The sequence below is a fragment of the Saimiri boliviensis genome, chromosome X, assembly GCF_048565385.1.
Source record: "Saimiri boliviensis isolate mSaiBol1 chromosome X, mSaiBol1.pri, whole genome shotgun sequence".
Lineage (NCBI taxonomy): Eukaryota > Metazoa > Chordata > Mammalia > Primates > Cebidae > Saimiri > Saimiri boliviensis.
The window spans coordinates 74795645-74814952 of record NC_133470.1 but is presented as its reverse complement, the minus strand read 5'-3'; the positions used below and the strand labels follow the sequence as shown (position 1 = coordinate 74814952).

Below are 19308 nucleotides of genomic sequence, written 5' to 3'. Positions count from 1 at the left end.
TTTTGTGAGGTGTTTGTTCAGGCCTTTTACCCATTTTTTAATCAGATTCTTTGATTTATTACTATGTAATTTTAAGTGTTCTTTGTGTGTTTTTCAGCTTTTTGTCAGCTATGTCTTTTGGAAATATTTTCTCCTAATTAGTAGCTTGTCTTCTCATTTTCTTGATATTGTCTTTCACAGAGCAGAGTTTTTACTTTTAATAAAACTCACTTTATCAACTTTATCAACTATTTATCAAATATCATGGGCCATGCCTTTTGAACTGCATCTAAAAAATCATTGCTATAACCAGGGTCACCTAGATTTATTTGTGTGTTACGTTCTAAGGGTTTTATAGTTTTGCACTTTACATGTAAGATTATGATTCATTTTTTTAGAAGTTAACTGTGTCTAGATTGATTTTTTGCATATGGATGTCAATCTGTTTCCACATAATTTGTTATAAAAAATATTTTCTCTATTGTATTGCCTTTGCTCCTTTGTCCAAGATCAATGTATATAGATCTATTTCTGGGGTCTCTACCTTCTTCCATTTGTCTATTTGTCTATTCTTTCATCCGTATCATGTCATCTTGATTATTGTAGCTTTATAAGCCTTGAAGTCAGGTAGTTTTAGTCTTCTGATTTTGTTCTTCTTCCATATTGACTTGACAATTCTGGGTTTTTTCTAGTTAATATCAATTTGCTAATACCCACAAGATTATTTTGTTGGCATTTGGTTAGGATTGCATTGAATCTGTGGATCAAGCTGTACTGAATATGTAGACTCTATAGATAAGAACTAACATTTTGACATTGTTGAGTCTTTCTATTTATGAATATGTAATAGCTCTCTTGTATTTTTGGTATATTTCATCCAGACCTTTTAGTTCTCATCATACAGATATTGTACATATTTGACTAGATTTTACCCAACTATTTCATTTTAAGAAATTCATATGTGAATGGTAATTTTAAAACATTTTCACTTCCACTTCTTCCAGCTGGTATCCAAAAGCAGTGGTAAAGGGGCCAGCTATCTTTTGATTAGTGTTAGCAGAATAATTCTTTCTCCATACATTTAATCTGTATGTCTCTTTGTATTTAAAGTGAATATTTTGTAGACAACATATAGTTAGGTACTGTTTCTTGTTCTACTTTGGCAATCCCTGTGTTTTAATTGTTTAAAAACTTTGTTAATATAGTTGCATGAATAGCTATCATATTTGTTAATTATTCTATTTGTCGCCTTTGTTCTTTCTCTTGGTTTTTGTTTTGTCTTCTGCTATTTCTTTTTTTCGAATATTTACTTTATTTGGTTTTAATATATATCTATTTTCTCTTCTTCCTTAGCATATTAATTACACTTCCAAATTTACTTAGTTAGCAAGTGATGTAGTGTGTGATAGATACAATTATAATTAATTCATTTTCAAATAACATTCTACCACTTCATGGGAAGTGCAATGACCTTATAACAAAATATTTTCAAAGTATTTTGGGTAAGACATATCTCAGTATTTCCTTTCTTTTATCCTGTATATCACTGTGATCATAACTTTCAGTTATCTATATACTATAAACATTAAATATGTCATTGCTATTTAAACATGCTATTATCTATTAGATTTCAAAGTAAGAGTTTTACTTTTCCTTCATTTACCTTCACTAACGGTCTTTTTTCTTTATGTAGATATGAGTTTCTAATCTATATCATTTTCTTTTTTCCTGAATAACTTCTTATAACATTTCTTCTACACAAGTCAAATGGCAACAAATTTCTTCAATTTTTACTTAATTTGGGAGCATATTTATTTCTTCTCTGTTGAATGGTAATTTTTCAGGATACAATATTTTAGATTGGAGGATTTTTTTCTCTCAACACTTTAAATATTTCACTACCTTCTCAACTTCTTTACATGTTTGCTGAGAACTCTGATGTAATTCTTATCCTTGTTCCTCTATAGAGAAGTTATTTCCCCCAAATCTGGCTTGTTTCAAGATTTTATATTTGACTTTCACTTTTTGGAGTTTAGGTATTATATGCCTCAGTGTAGATTTCTTGTCATTCATATTGCTTAGTGTTGTCTGAGCCTGGTGAATTTGCGGTTTTATATCTGACATCAGTTTTGGAGCTTTCTCAGTTATTATTGCTTCAAATACTTACCCTGTTGTCTCTTTCTTCTTTTTCTAGTATTTCTATTCCTTATGGTACACTTTTTGTAGTTGTCCCACAGTTTTAGTCTTTTTTCTTTTTCTTTTCAGTTTTGAAATTTTTTATTGACATATCAGCAAGTTTCCTCATTCTTTTCTCAGCCGTGTCAATTCTGCTAATGAGTTTTTCAAAGGAATCATGCATTAATGTTTTTGCGCTTTTTTAAAAAATTCTGGCATTTGTTTTTTATTCTTTTTTAGAATTTCCATCTCTATACTTATGTTATTCTTCTGTTCTTACTTGCCTATGTTTTTCATTAGGACCCTTCACATGAAGGGTCAAATTAAAGACAAATTAAATGCACTGGGTACATTTCAAAATGGCTTCTTCCCTCCCTCCATCCCCGCCACCTACAGATATCAAGAGGGGCGTTTTCTTCAGTAATCCTTTTAAGAATCTGGTAGGACTGAAAGAGATAATACTAACAAAACTATGATCTTCTGAGTATGACGTGCTCTCTCTTCCCCTCAGATGTGGTCCTCCTGGATTTTCTGATTATCAGACTTACCCACAATTAGCCTCTACCAATTTGTCAATTATAAAAGCACAGTTTAGGTATGTCCTACCATGCTTCTGGTTTCTCAGGTAAAATGTTAGTAATATGGATAACTGAAGATCAGGTATAAAGGGTATTTATTTTCCCTCCCTGTATTGTCCTTGCATTTTCTCTATGGATCTAAACTATTTTAAAATTTTTAAAAAAATTAAAAAATAATATGTACTTTGAAATAGTAATTAAGTTTTTGGAAAAATGTCAGAAGATGAAATGTTTTAGGTTGACTATTTTTCTTTGCCCAAAACCGTTCCAGATTTAACACTGAAAATTATCTTAGTAAATACCCGTCCTAGGCAAAACGTTGCAGTTGTTCACCTTAAATGTGCCCCAGTAACTAACAATATTCCAGATAGCTAGGCCTTTGAGGGATTTTCTTGCCTGAACAGAATTAACTTATAATTTTCATATGTGCTTTTAGCCCTTGTGTGTTGTGATGCATTGATGGTTTCTAGGCTTTTTCTAATTAAATATTTTTATATAATTGCCCTATAGCTCATGTTAGCAACTTGCCACCGTATCTACCATATTTAATGCTCATCAAAGTCAGTCGAAGGTTTGAAGTACACTTGCAGAGAGGTAGTTAGAAATTTCTCACTAATATACTAAAAACCTTATCGTTTGTTACTACAGTCTTCCAAAATTGCACCCAGGTTTGGGTGCTTGTTCAGTGTTCACGAAGACACATGAACTATTGGCATATGTCAACATCTGTGGCCACTAGGAACAGAATAAAATCCATCCTTTTAGTTTGTGTTTTATAGTTTTTAAGTATTCTTGCTTATAAACTAGCACTTCTTAATGTGGCTGTTTTTTAAATAACATATTTTATTGTAGAATAGAATAAGCCTCATGTAGCTTTGGAAGCAACAAATTGTTCTTGAGGAATTTATTTGTGTCATTGAACATGCTAGTCTACCGTCTTCATATGGTAAAATAAATTGAAGAGGTTATGTCTCTGTTTAAAAAATATTATTCAGAAGTTGTGCATATATGTACATGTGTATGTTTCCCATTAACATCTAAAAAGAGTAGCTATGCCTAATGGTGCTCCTAATCAGCAAGTATATTATTACTGCTTATTTCTCTAATATTGAAACTGTAACAATGAACCTGGCTTTGAGTAATTACATCTGTTTACATCAGATTTTCCTAAATGTGTTTGCCCATTTAAACTAGTTGTGCATCTTTCAAAAGTTCCGAAGTCCAGGCCACATTTCAGACCTTCCTCTTTTGAGGTGTCACTTATGTAAGAATTTTTCAAGCTATCTGGGTGATTCCAGGGTGCAGGTAAATTTGAGAACCACTGAGTTACATGCTAAAATAGTTTTTAGGAAAGTTTGAATAATCAAGTATGTGTAGATAGAAGTGTGTGGAGATAAGTTTGATACCTTAAAATTTATTTATTGACAGTCAAACATAACATTATTAGCTTGTGAAGTATTTATCATCTTATTCATGATCAAATGTTAGAATATTGATTTCCTACTACGGATAGCTTTCTATAATAAAGTTAAAAATTATTATATTTTAATGAACACTAATATCCTCTTTACATTCTTATTCTATCTTTTACGAATATAGAATAGAATTGTGTGCATATTCATAAGGCAATAATTTCCTAAAGCAAGTTCTTGTGAGTTAAGAAATGATCTATATAACTAGTCTAGATCCATTTACTAGCTCAGAGATCAAAAACCATACCAGAGAAACATCTATGAAATGATGGTATATAATTTTCTGTTCTACAGTGAGGGAACCTGTTAGTTACAGGAAAAGAAACTAACCATTGCGTCATTTTGAAGTTTTTTACAATTAAAAGTTTTATTCCTGCAGGAACTACAAGACAAGTAAATGCAATGCTAACAACAAATTAAATGCTTTATAGGTCAGGCATCCCATTAGGTCTCTTTAGGGAAGCCGTTCTCGTATAAAGCATGCCATAACCCATTTGCATAATGACTCCATCTTAACTGTGCCTTCTGCTCTTTTATGCCATGTTGTTTATCCTGATGCATGGCTGATATAGGAGAGATGTAAAAGCTGCTATTTATGGCAAATTAAATTTGCAGAATCTAAGCATGGTAAACTAAGCATATTAAACCTGATAGGGAGTCTTTAAAAATCATAGATGTGATCTGGTATAAAATGCATTAAAGCTATGCCTTCAAAGTCAAAGAATTTGGTCATTTGGACCAAACAAACAAACTATATGAAAGTGACATGTGAGTGCCTTACTCTTAAACATTGTTCATCAACACAGCCTGAATAAACTTGGATTGTTAAACGCTTTACTTCACATTTCTTATGTGCACACAAGCAAAATGTAACACATAGATTTAGCAATATTTTTGGTTCGGTATTTATAATGTATTTCATGGTGAAAATATGTATACATATTATATTTACGTATATAATTGACCTCTCTTGTTAAATTTATTTTATTTTCCTTTTTTAAAAATCAGCCCCTCAAATAAATAATCCCATTTTATATTTTTCTTTTTTTTAATCAGCCCCACAAATAAATAGTCCTGCAAATAAATAAATAAATCCCACTTTATTTTAAAATGGGAGAAGAAATAATTACTTGAATATTGGCCCTGCTAACTTCAGGTGCTTTCATTTATTTTTTACTTTATGTTTTTAATCCTCATTTACTAAATGATCTGGGATGTACTGATCAGAAGACAGTTGAATCAAAATAGAAATCTTTTTTGTTGACATGTATAAACTTTCATATTTATTATGTATTTTTCATAAAGGAAATCCTTTCAGTTGAGATATATTTTGCTTTGTATTTCAGGTTTTTTGATTTAATAGCATTTGGTGAAATTATGTTGCCTAGTGTATTTCTTTTTGCAATAAACTTCATTGTTAGTTTTGCTAATGAGCCAAGGTGATTCTTCAAACCAAAGAGATAAACTTCAGTATATATGTTTTATGTAAACGTTTTAATTTTAAGCAACAGAACTCCAATTCTTAAAAACACATGTTTATTGCCGTCAGAACTTAAGGAATCTTTCCTTAGCAGATATATAGACATTACCTTTGGCCAAAACAAATGGGTTGGGGGGGGCATATGGTTAGCGAAAGGATTGTGATGGCTAATTTTATGTGTCAACTTGACTACTCATGGGGTACCCTGATATTTGCTTAAACATTATTCTAGGTGTCTTTGAGTATATTTTTGAATAAGAACCTTTGAACTGGTATATTGAGAAAAAAAGATTGCCAATCCTACTATGAGTGATCCTCATTTAATCGGTTGAAGTCATGAATAGAACTAAAAGGCTGACTCTCCACAAGTAAAGCAGAACTCCTCCTGCCTTGCTCTTTGAGCTGGGAAATAGGTCTTTTGTTTCTGTCTGCCCACTCTCTCCCCCCCCACCCCCCTCCCCACACACATTCTTAGAGTTCTATTTCTCTGGAGAGTCCTGACTGATACTAAGCAATAACATTTTTGTGTGTAACAGGTATTCAGCACAATAAAATCTTTCTCTGGTTTACTTCCTCCGTGTTCTAACCTATATACCATGAGTAGTAAAATATATGATAGGTATGATTGGATTACTTATACCACTTTCTTAATCCTGAAAAGAATGCCTATTTGTAAAATATTTTTGCTTCGTCATGTTGTTCCTGTTTATCGTGTACTTTCCTCTTCCAAATATTTTTTGTAGAAGTAACCATTCTTTTTTTAATTATGAAAATGACCTGTGATCACTCCAACCATATTCTAATAGGATTGCAACTAATAGTCCATTGCTTAGGTTCCATGTAATCCATATCTTTCTGACCATGGATCGATATCTACCTGATCACAAAGCTTCATTTTCCTGTTTCACTGATTAATCTAAAGGGCTATGATGGAACTGGACATGGACTAATCAGATTCTTAGCTTATGTTTTATATAATACAAAACGGAGGAAAAGATTTTCTTTACTCTCTCAGACCATTAATGTAGGAATAATGTGATCCTAGAGCAGATTTAGGTCATACCCCACTTCCCTCTCCCAACATAACCTGCTACCTAAATTCTCTCAATTCTATGAGCTATATCAGTGTTCTCTTGATGAATTTCTTGTTTTATTTATAATGAGTTAGATTTTGTTACTTGTAATCCAAATGTTTCTTACTAATACATCATCCCTGATAAATTGGGAACATGTTGATCTCATATTTTATAGCAGGTGCCAAAAATTGATACTCCCTAATCCAAACCCACTCTATAGCATTGTTGTACTGGTAAATCACGTCTCTAGAAAATACAGAAGTATTGAAAAAACAAGAAGAGTTGTATCATTTGCTTATTTCTATGGTGTAAATACTTTCACCATGGTTAATCTAAAGCTACCAATGTAATGTCACTAACGGTAGAGCTGGAAAAATGTGCGCACCATTAGTTCTCATAAGCAGATGTGTGTGTGTGTGTGTGTGTATGTGTGTGTGTGTGTGTGTGTGTGTGTGTGAGTGTGTGTAGTCATCTGGCTTCACTGATGCAGAGATATGTTGAGGAGAACAAGGGAGTGATTTTGATCAAGATAGTGTTCGTTCACATTATCATCCACATGTACATTCATTGTTATTGTGTTTAAAAAATTAGAAAAAAGATTATCAAATTTTTTTCTCAAAATTATATTTGACTGCATTTACAAATAAGAAGTTTGCTGGAACTACATGTCCTCCCCAGGGTTCTCATGAGCCCTATTAATGCCATAGCAATAACAGCATCCGTTGTAATGTATATTCTTATATGTAATCCATATTTGCACTGCATATTTAGCCTATAAAAGCAGTTGAGCTTAGATTACTGCCCTACACATATTGGTTGTATTAACAGTTTCTTAGATCAAGATCCAGAATTTCTTTTTTTTTTTTTTCAGCTCTAAAAATTCTATTTGAGACCCAGAACACAAGAATATGATAGATGTCCTCAAATGAGGGCTTGGCTCACAGGAGTAAGGACACTTAAATTGGTCCCATCTGGTTTCAATAGCAAATCCCCGGTGGAGGGTCAAGGGGGACAAAGAGCAGATGGCCAAATTTTCTTTCTGTCTCTCCCACCCCTTTTTTCCTTACCCGAAGGAAAGGAAAGGGTTGAACCTGGATTGTACAAATCATACCTGTCCAAAGCAACAAGTTCAACTCTTTTGCAGCCCTTGCTCCTGTGCAACGATGACCTCTCTGCCTCTTCTTTCCATCCCTACATCACCTCCTGGGGCGGCTTCTCTCTACTCCACCCTGTGTACCTTTCCCAGAGTACAGAACCTCAGGCAAGCCCATTTAATCACCTCTACTGTACCTCAATCATATTACTGAAAGTCAGACCCAGGAGACAGGACTCAACAGCCCCGCTCATAAGGCAAATTCTGTTGGTTGCCTCCAGTCCCTCATTCCCGCCTTAATTATAGGACTCTGCATTATAGCCACATAATTCATGCCTCTCTAATCATGGCTGTCAACAGCCCCATTGTAAAGCTGGACAATGCACAACACCTCCTCTCCAGGAACCCTGTGCCAGGGATTGGTAGTGGGGAGTGCCAGGTGTGAATGGGGGTTTGCCAAAAGGTGCGTTGATTGGCTTCTCAATCGTAGCATTTGGCATTTATGCTTGATTCTGGGAGCATGGACAATAGCCAAGCGGTCTCGTGCTGCCAGGTATCTGAGCACAGAAAGGGGAAGCGAGAGCTGGGATATGGGAAGGTTCGGGGTTTCGTGTGTGCTCCTACTACTGCTTGCAAGATTCCACCTCTCCCCTAGAGGGAGCTGCTAGGGAAACAGCTTGCAGAAAGTAAAATGGGAAGCCTGGCATGGTGGCTTATGCCTGTAATCCCAGCACTTCAGGAGGCCGAGGCAGGCAGATCACCTGAGGTCAGGAGTTCAAGACCAGCCAGGAAAGGGCGAGACTCCATCTCAAAAAAAGAAAGAAAGAAAGAAAGAAAGAAAAGCAAAATGCAAATGCACTTTATTAAAGAGAGTAGCATTTGGTTGGTGTTGCTGGCTGGTACTTGCTGGTCTGGAGCACCTGAAACAGAGTTGCTCGAGCACACAGCTCTTCAAAGGCACGAATCTTCTCAGTAGCTCTGCAGCAAGGCCTGGCAGGGTGAAGTAAGGGAAACAACACAGCTTTGACTCTCACAAGCAGAGGACTTAGAACAAGCTTTGCCATGCCAAGAATAAATCATCTCGGGCCTATTAGCGAGCCAGGTTAAAAAGCCGAGAGAAACCTTGAAGACTAGAGTAGGAATCAGAGTTTGAGATGGTGAAGGCAGGGAGCAGAGTCGTTTGGGAGAAGTACTTGGTTCTGCTCCGTCCTGTGTTACAGGGAGAAGGCCTGTGTTGGATTCCATTCACCAGGGCCTATAAGCCCCTCTGTTACCTTGTATCATAGAGCGGGCCAGTCTCACTTGGCAGTGGAGCCTGGCCCCAGGCCCTGCAAGAGGAGGAGGAAAGCTTGTGTGGAATGAGTCAACAATAGATAATTGGATTGTAATCACCTCCCTGGCTTCCGCACACCACTGGGGGCGCTGAGTCTTGCTGTGGGCAATCAGCACTGCACAGTGGGAAGGCGTAGAGATTCAATAGCAAATCCCAGGTGGAAAGTCAAGGGGGACAAGCAGCAGATGGTCAAATTCTTTCCGTCTCTCCTCCCGTTTTTTCCTTACCCAAATAACTGACTGTCTGTTAGTTATTTACTAGCAGATCCAACGTACAGCCGAATCTTTTGTGGAAGTTGGGCGGAAGGCTAAAATGGATGGGTAAAAAGCTAGGGTTTTGGGGAGGGCTCTTCTCTGAAATTCTGTGCATTGAAGGATGTGCTGGTGGAAAAAGAAAGTGTATCTAGGAGACAGGCAGCTGATGAGTTGCGGCCCTTTGCTCTCCAAACCCTATTGGTGACCAGAGCTGGATTTAGTATACTTATGGGAGGCCTTCACACTCAGTCTTCCCCAGGAACCACTGTCCCAGGCAGCCCAAAGGTATCTGTGGCCAACAGACCCAGCCTGTGGGGCACCCCAGCCAAGCAAAGTGAACATAATTCATTATTAGGAAAGGAGGTGCCTTTCACCAAGAAAAGGAAGGGGAGTGGGGCCCTGGAGGCAGAGGGCTGGGCAAAGTGGCAGGTGGCCAGCCTCACTCAGGCTGACGCAGTGCCCAGACATGCCAGCCAGTCAGCTCGCTTGACTTCCGAGGCCTGCAGGAAGCCTTGGACTTGGTCTTTCCGTCTGGTCGAGAGTTTGTGCAAGTGTGCCCTTCGGAGCTGGGCATCCCCACTGGCTTGGAGCCCCTCTTGCAGCAGCTGCTCTGTCACTGCAGCCTGGTCCCTCTCCAGCTGCTGCCTCTCCCGCTCCTCTGCATACATGTCTCGGGCCTTCTGAAGCATGCTATGGCCCATCTGGATGGCCTCGAAGAAGTTCCAAAATGTGTATTCTGACCACAGAACGTGTTGGAACACCAGGCAGGAGTAAGAGGTCTGCCATAGCAAGAAGTCACTCGGTGGCAATTCTCCAGCAGTCTGCACCAAGATGTCAGGATGAGGAGAGTGGTTGGTATAGAGGCACTTATTAAGCAGGGACTCATCAGAGATATCACTGGGATCCAACAGGCCTTGCTCCACCCCCCAGGCCATCTCTCTCATGGCATTGCTGATCTCATGACATGATGTGTATCCAAAACAGACATTCAGGAAACACTTGTTGCAGCTCTTCGTGGCCTGTACAGCTTGTGCAGTCAGCTCCTGGAGATTCAAGGGTAACAAGCGCAGACCGCCCAGGACCCGGATACACAACTCATGCTTCTGTAGTTTCTCATTTTCTTCCATCAAGCAGCTGAACTTCTGCCGGGCCAGATCCATAAGCCCGTCTACCTGACTCTTGGAGCGTTTGAAGCTCTCAATGCTGAATGCGTAGACTGTAACCTTTAGGATGCCCGGGTTCAAAGACCACCCCAAGATCTCATCTAGCTTGTTGAAGCCCTGTGAGTGTCCTTCCTGCCGCTCTACCAGTCACTTCTTTGTAGGGGTGGTTCCCTTCCATTATTAGTGCAATGTGTTTCAGCATTGGGCCTGCCTTTATGATGCTGGTACAGAACCACTCCTATAGTGACAGCTCTCCTTCCTTCATCCATGACATAATTATTTTCCAATCTGAAGATCACCCCAGAACAACCAAACACCAGCCAGGTAATCTACACCAGATTCGCTGTGCTGGGCGCATCCCCACTGCTTCAGTGGGCCGGCACTTCCTCACGACCTACAATTTCAAATGTTAATGTATTTTCCAGTTTTGCTGTTTATACATAGTTTAAAAATTAGTGAAATATAGATTGAATTTCTTTTTTTAGTTTTTTTTTAAAGAACAATTCCTATATAATGTGTAATAAATATGTTAGGGCATAGAAGTTAAAGATTATATTATCTGTTCCTAACTGGCTTGATGATCCCTAACAATGAATTTAGATAGCAAAAAAAGTCTCAGGGATGTGTCTAACATAATATTACATCTTCCGTTTTGCCCGTTGCTTTGTTCTTAGATAAAGGTAGTGGTAATGTGATATTTCTATTGCTGATAGCTGTCTTGGGAAATATATTTAAATTCTAATTAATGGTAAATGATATGAAAGATTCTTCATGTGGACAAAGTTTATCTGGGAATTTGCAGATAAACCCAACTATAAAAAGGTAAATTATCACATATTAGTTATTACTTAGTTTTGTTAAATTAAAAATTGATGGGCTTACAATATTATTGTTTTCCTCTGTAATACACAGCAACATAATACACTGAATTTCTTTTTTGTTCTTGTTGTTGTTAACGTCTAAATGACTTGAAAAAGCTTGGAGCACCAATCTTAGACTATATAATCCTAAAGAAAAAAAATATCTCAAATAAGTACTTCTGGTCTACTAAATCCCATTGAATGCATATTTGCTCTGTTACTTAAAGGTTAAGCCTGACACGAAGGTACAGTATACACTTCTGGGGATTAGCAGAATTAGAGAATTCTGAATCCTAATTTCATAGCTCCTAATTCCTAGTTAAGAAGTTTTGGACAAGCAGTAACCTATGCCCTTTACCTTAGTTGTTTCATTAGTAAAAAGAACAACATAATAAAGCCCAAACTGTTAGCTTTATATGAGGATTTCAAGATATAATATAGTCAAACTTTATATCATAGAACTTGATTATAGTTATATCTCAACAATATTAACTATTATCAGTGTACACCATTGTAACAATATTTATGAGATCAGCAGATGAATGCTTAATCACTTCTCTAGCAGCAGTTTTTCTTTTGCTACAGGAGGCTTCTTTTATATTCTATGATAATGGTCCTCCACCATGACTGTACATAGGAATCAAGTGAGAAGTTTAATCAAGTATAAGCCCAACACCTCTTCTTGAGAGATCCCGATTTAATTTGCCCGCAGATGAAGCAAGACTCCCGTAATTTTTTCAACTCTCCAGATAATTATAATGTGGCGCTAAGATTCAGAACCACTGCTCTAGGGAAACCATCAGCCCCATATATTATAAACCATCTGCTTATGAAAAGTATTGATCATGAGATTTCAAGTGCATTTTGTTGATGAAATGTAGAGTCTCAATTTTATACATATGGAATTATTAGAGCGGACTTTCACAGTCACCGATTTAATATCAGTTTCACCTGCTTGCATTTAACTCTGAAAGCTCCATGACTGGCTCTAATGTGTTCAGGTATTGGAGCATTGATTGGATGGATGGAAGGGAAAGCTTGTACTAAGAACTGAAACAATTACTGAGCTTAGCAATAGCACAGTATGTCCAATATGTCTGAGACAATAAGGTATTATTTTTCAACTTATATTGCTATAATTATAACCCTCAAGAAGATACACACACACACACACACACACACACACACACACACACACACAGACCACACATAGTTTTTCATGAACTGCCACTTTATGTCATGCTGTCCCATAGGTTTTAGATAAGGTTACTCAAACATTTTTCTACATCTCAATGAAAAGCCTAGTGTTCTACCAAAAATCTTTGTGAATTCCTACTAATCTTACCCTCTCAGGGCCACTTCAGCTCTAACTTCTAGTCTCAAAATCTTAATCCCATTACATATCTTGGGGAAGAACCGATTATTTTGCCCTGATGTTGACAGAAATGTGGAACTCATTCCTTCAATTTGAGAATTGAATTCTGTATTTTTTATTTAAAGAAACAAAATATGATTCTTAAATCTTTTTCTCAAAATAAAGAGCAGTATTCAAAAATAAATCCAAAAACTGCTGACAACTTTAAAATAAAAGGTTGTTCCAACTTCTAACCATTAATCTCCTACATTTCTGAGGGTTCCAATATCAAGAAACTCTATTGGCATTAAAACCTCTGTAGAACTTTTGTGGTCCTTTGAAAAGCATAGTCATTTCTCAGAAGGTGCCTCTCTTGGCTCAAAGAGGAGAAGACAGAATTTTCTGAGTTCTCCCATTAGGAATAAATTATACTGATGAATCTGCTATTCGATTTTTTTTTTTCTATTTTAAATGAAAACGTTATATAACCTTTTCCCATAATTAGATAAGAATTTTTTTTTTAACCAGTAACTCTTTTTCTTTTTTTTAACTTAACAGGATTTTTCAAATTCTAGAACAAGACTCAATCTCATTGTTCCAGCTCCTGTTATCACACTTAACTATCAAAACTTATATCTCTCAGTGGTAATACGAATTCTCGTGGTGACAAGCAAGTTACTTTTTTCCTTCAGTGTATCATGTTTTGGTTACATATTGAGAGGAAATCGGCAAATCTTTAGTCTGCATACCAACCACAAAGAAGATATCAGTGTAGAGTCAGTGTCCCTATGCAAACTAAAAATATGAAAGATAATTACTTAGTTAAGTATTAGATATATGCAAGTAATGCTACATGCTTACTATACTGATTATTTAGAGACAGAAACCTAAATGTATTATTAAAATATGAATATTGACATTGTTCCCTGTTAAATTATTAAATGTAACTTAATAGGTTAAATAACTTTTGAATCTTTATTTAATTTTCTACACATTGATAATATTGTCTAACTATAAAGACAGTTTTGTTTCTTCCCTTAAAATGTTTTTTCTTTTTTAATCATTGTATAGGCTAATATCTCCAGTATGGTATTGAATATAATGCTGCACATAAACAACCCTTCCTCATATCCATTCTCATCAGGAAAGCATTTACAGTATTATTTTGCTAATAAGTAGGATGTTAACTGTTTTGTGGAATGTTATCATCAAATATAGCAAGTTCCTGATAAGACTGTTGAGTTTTTATCATGAAATGAGGTTTAATTTTGTCAACTACATATCTATTGAGATTATTATATTATTTGTTAGATAAGTTGATGTCTTGGTTCATTCATGCTGCTATAGCAGAATACTATAGCCTGGGTGACTTATAAAAACAGAACTTTATTTCTCACAGTTCTGGAGCCTTCAAAGTCCAAAATCAAAATGCCAAAAGTTTCCATGTCTGGTATGAGCCTACTTCTTAGTTCAGAGACTGCATTTTTAACATACAAATTTGGGGCAGACAGAAACATTTAGTCTATAGCAGACAGGAAAAAAGAGAGAGACAGAGACAGAAATATAGAACTATCATATATAGTTCACCATATAATCAATTTAAATGATTTTCAAATGTTTAACTGATGTTAAATTTGGGTGATAACTTTTACTTGGCTATGATGTGTATCCTTTTCCTATATTGCTGAATTTAAGTTGCTAGAGTTATATTAAAGATTTTTAGTCTTTTTCATGAGGCATATTAGATTATAGTTATATTTTCTTCTGTTGTTTTTGAGTAGTTTTGGTATCAAAGTAATGCTGGCCTTGTCAAATGACATGGAAATGTTTTCTCCTATTATTTGTCCTGACAGCAGCAGATCAATAAATAAATGGAAAAGGTGAACAAAATTATAAAGCAACTAGCTCCAATAGACATATAAAATATTCATCCAGCAACTTGAGGAATATACATTCTTCCTAAGTGCATATGGAACATTCTCTAGGATAGACTATATGTTAGATGATAAAATAAGTTTCAATTAATGTTAAAGTATTAACATACAAAGAATATCCACCCTTCACAATGAAGTAGAATTATAAACTAATAAAAGAAATAAATTTGGAAAATTTACAAAGTTTTACGGAATTAAACAATATACTGTGAAACAAACAATGTTAAAAAAACAATGGGGAAATTATAAAATACTTTGAGGTTAATGAAAATAAAGACAAAATATGCTAAAATTTATGGAATGCAGGGCAAGCAATTCTTAGAGAGAAATGTATAACTGCAAATGCCCTTATTTAAAAAGAAAGAATAATTTCAAATCAACAACCTAACTTTTCAGGTTAAAACACTGAAAAGAGTAAACTAAGCTTAAATAAAGCAGAATGTAAGAAATAATTAAATTAAGAATAGGAAAACACTTAAAAATCAATAAAATCAAAAGTTTGATCTTTGAAAAGATTAATACAATTGATGAGATTTTCCTATATTGTCAAAGACAGTAAGAGTTGACTCGAGTTAATAAAAGCGTAAATCACAAAAGGAACATTATTGCCAACCTTAAAGAAATAAAAAGGATTGTAATTGAATACTGTAAACACCAATGTATACAAATAAATTGAATAACTTAAATGAAATGGATAATTGCAGAATGCCAGAAATATAAAATCAAGGTTACCTTCTGGAGGCTCTGAGGGGAGAAACCGTATCACTGCTCTCTCCAAGTTTCTGGTGGTTGACAGTAATCGTGTCATTTCTTGCCTTGTAGATCCATCACTTCATTCTCTGCCTCCATCTTACATTGTCTTCTTCTCATTGTTTCTTTCTCTGTATCCTCTTCAGTTCTTATTAGAATACCGGTCATTGAATATAGGGCTACACTGTATCCAGTATGTTATCAGGTTGAGATGCTTAGCTAATTACATTTACAAAGACATTACTTAGAAATAAGGTGACATTCTGAGGTTGCAGATAAATAAATTATTTAGTTTTTATTGTCTGAAAAAGTTTTAGATCTGCTTTAATATTTGGAAAGATTTTCACTGGACACCAGATTGTAGGCTAATAATTTTTTTTCTTTCATGTCTTTAAAGATGGGCTATTGTATTCTGGATTTTGTAGTTTCTGACAAAAAGCCTAAGTTCATTCTTATATTTGTTCTTTTATGCCTTTTATATCTTTCCATTTTGCTTGCTTTTCAACTTTTAAGTGTTTATATATATTGTTTATAGGCTTTTAATTTTATTTTTACTCTTGACCCCATCCTACAAATATCAGGCATGGGTCTGCTTCATCAAATTATTGGATGGAGACCAAAAGTTTTTTTTTTTTGTTTGTTTGTTTGTTTGTTTTTTGAGACGGAGTTTCACTGTTGTTACCCAGGCTGGAGCGCAATGGCGCGACCTCGGCTCACCGCAACCTCTGCCTCCTGGGCTCAGGCAATTCTCCTGTCTCGGCCTCCTGAGTACCTGAGATTACAAGCACGCGCCACCATGCCCAGCTAATTTTTTGTATTTTTAGTAGAGACGGGGTTTCACTATGTTGACCAGGATGGTCTCGATCTCTTGACCTCGTGATCCACCCGCCTCGGCCTCCCAAAGTGCTGGGATTACAGGCTTGAGCCACTGCGCCCGGTCTGACCAAAAGTTTTGTACTAGATTTATCCTTTAATTTTGTATTTTATTCAGTAAAAATGCAAATAATTGGAATGAATAAGTTTTAAGTTCACTTTCATCTCTGTGATGATAAATATGTGAGAGCAAGAGAGTTTGGGGAGAGTAAGTAGTAACTATAAAATTCTGGGACACCTGTAGAAAATTGTGAAAAGGAAGGAAGGCAATAAAGACAAAATCATTTTTAGCCTGATGTATGATAACTGGACAAATTCATTCATACCATGTATTTGCTTATTTCACTGATATTTTTAATATATGTACTAAGGTAAAGCAGGAATAGCAAGGCATAATTGAAATGAATGAATAAAGCCAAACCTTTACTATCCCCAAATATTATTTCTAAGGCCAGTTATACAATAAACAACTAAGCATAAAATACTATTATGATTTAGCTTTCAATTAAAATGGGGATACATACAAAATGACCAAGATTGATTTATATTCACATGGAGTGTGTGCTTATTTGTAAGCAGTACTGATCTATGTGTTAAAAAAAAATGCCTGGTTATATTTCTGTAATATTTTTAAATAATTAAGAGACCAATAACAGACTTAAAGAGAGCCAAATCAAGAATGAACTGCAATTCACAAATGCACAAAGAGAATAAAATACCTGGGAATACAACTAACAAAGGATGTAAAGGACCTCTTCAAGGAGAACTGCAAACCACTGCTCCAGGAAATAAGACAGGACACAAACAGATGGAGAAACATTCCATGCTCATGGTTAGGAAGAATCAATATCGTGAAAATGGCCATACTGTCCAAAGTAATTTATAGATTCGACGCTATCCTCATCAAGCTACCAATGACCTTCTTCACAGAACTGGAGAAAACCACCTTAAATTTCATATGGAACCAAAAGATAGCCTGCATAGCCAAGAAAATCCTAAGCAAAAAGAACAAAGCAGAAGCATCACACTACCTGACTTCAAACTATACTATAAGGCTACAGTAATAAAAACAGCATGGTACTGGTATGAAAATAGAGATACAGAACAATGGAACAGAACAGAGGCCTTGGAGGTAACACCACACATCTACAAGCATCTGATCTTTGACAAACCTGACAAAAACAAGCAATGGGGAAAGGATTCCCTGTTTAATAACTGGTGTTGGGAAAACTGGCTACCAGTGTGCAGAAAGCAGAAACTGGACCCCTTCCTGACACCTCACACTAAAATTAACTCCAGATGGATTAAAGACTTAAACAGAAGACCTAAGACCATAAAAACCCTAGAAGAAAACCTAGGCAAAACCATCCAGGACATAGGCATAGGCAAGGACTTCATGGCTAAATCACCAAAAGCATTGGCAATAAAAGCCAAAATAGACAAATGGGATCAATTAAACTCCAGAGCTTCTGTACCGCAAAAGAAACAATCATTAGAGTGAACTGGCAACCAACAGAGTGGAAACAATTTTTTGTGATCTACCCATCAGACAAAGGGCTAATATCCAGAATCTACAAAGAACTAAAACAGATTTACAAGAAAAAAGCAAACAAACCCATTCAAAAGTAGGCAAAGGATATGAACAGACACTTTTCAAAAGAAGGCATATATGAGGCCAACAAACATGAAAATATGCTCATCATCACTGATTATTAGAGAAATACAAATCAAAACCACATTGACATACCACCTCAAGCCAGTTGGAATGGTGATCATTTAAAAATCAGGAGACAACAGATGCTGGAGAGGATGTGGAGAAATAGGAACACTTTTACACTGTTGGTGGGAGTGTAAAGTAGTTCAACCATTGTGGAAGACATTGTGGTGCCTCCTCAAGGACCTAGAAATAGAAATTGTATTTGACCCAGAAATCCCATTACTGGGTATATACCCAAAGGATTATAAATCATTCTATAATAAAGACACATGCACACATATGTTCATAGCACCACTGTTTACAATAGCAAAGACCTGGAACCAACCCAAATGCCCATCGACAATAGACTGGACAAGGAAAATGTGGCACATATACACCATGGAACACTATGCAGCCACAAAAAAATGATGAGTTTATGTCCTTTGTAGGGACTTGGATGAATCTGGAAACCATCATTCTCAGCAAACTGACACAAGAACAGAAAATCAAACACTGCATGTTCTCACCCATAGATGGGTGTTGAACAATGAGAACACATGGACACAGGGAGAGGAGCACACACACTGGGGTCTGTTGGGGGGACTGGGGAGGGACATTGTGGGAATGGGGAGGTCGGGGAGGGATAACATGGGGAGAAATGCCAGATGTAGGTGATGGGGGGGGCAGTGGAGGCAGCAAACCACATTGCCATGTGTGTACCTGTGCCACAATCCTGCATGATCTGCACATGTACCCCAGAACCTAAAGTACAATTAAAAAAGAAAAATTTTGAATTTGAAATAAATAAAAGAAAAGGTTTTTTTCGGTTGTATTTTTATTCATTTTACTTATCTTTTTCCCTTATTTTACTATGAATGATATAGTAGGCAAGTTCGTCCTTTTCTTGATCTCAAAAGATAATCTTTCAAAATATCACCCACATATTACCGACTATTTTGTTTGTAGTTGTGCTTTCCTAGGCTAAGAGAGCTTTCTTCCATTTCTTGTCCCCTTAAAGTCATATATCAGAAATGAGTGTTTCCTTTTACCTAATATTTTTGCATGTATTGAGATATGTGTTTGTTTTTTTCTGTTGTGGTTTTTGATAATGTAGCACAGCATTCTTCTTTCAAATGTTAGAAATCTTTATTATTTCTGAAAAAAATTCTATTTATCATGATGCATGACTCAATTTATATATAACAAGATTATATAGGTATTAGGGGAGCTAAAATTTT

The 19308-nt window shown here is 35.9% G+C and overlaps 1 pseudogene; it reads right to left on the bottom strand.

Moving 5' to 3' along the window:
- Positions 1 to 9883: 9883 nt before the first annotated feature.
- LOC101035100 (dehydrodolichyl diphosphate synthase complex subunit DHDDS pseudogene) lies at positions 9884 to 10877 on the bottom strand (annotated as a pseudogene).
- Positions 10878 to 19308: the final 8431 nt, after the last annotated feature.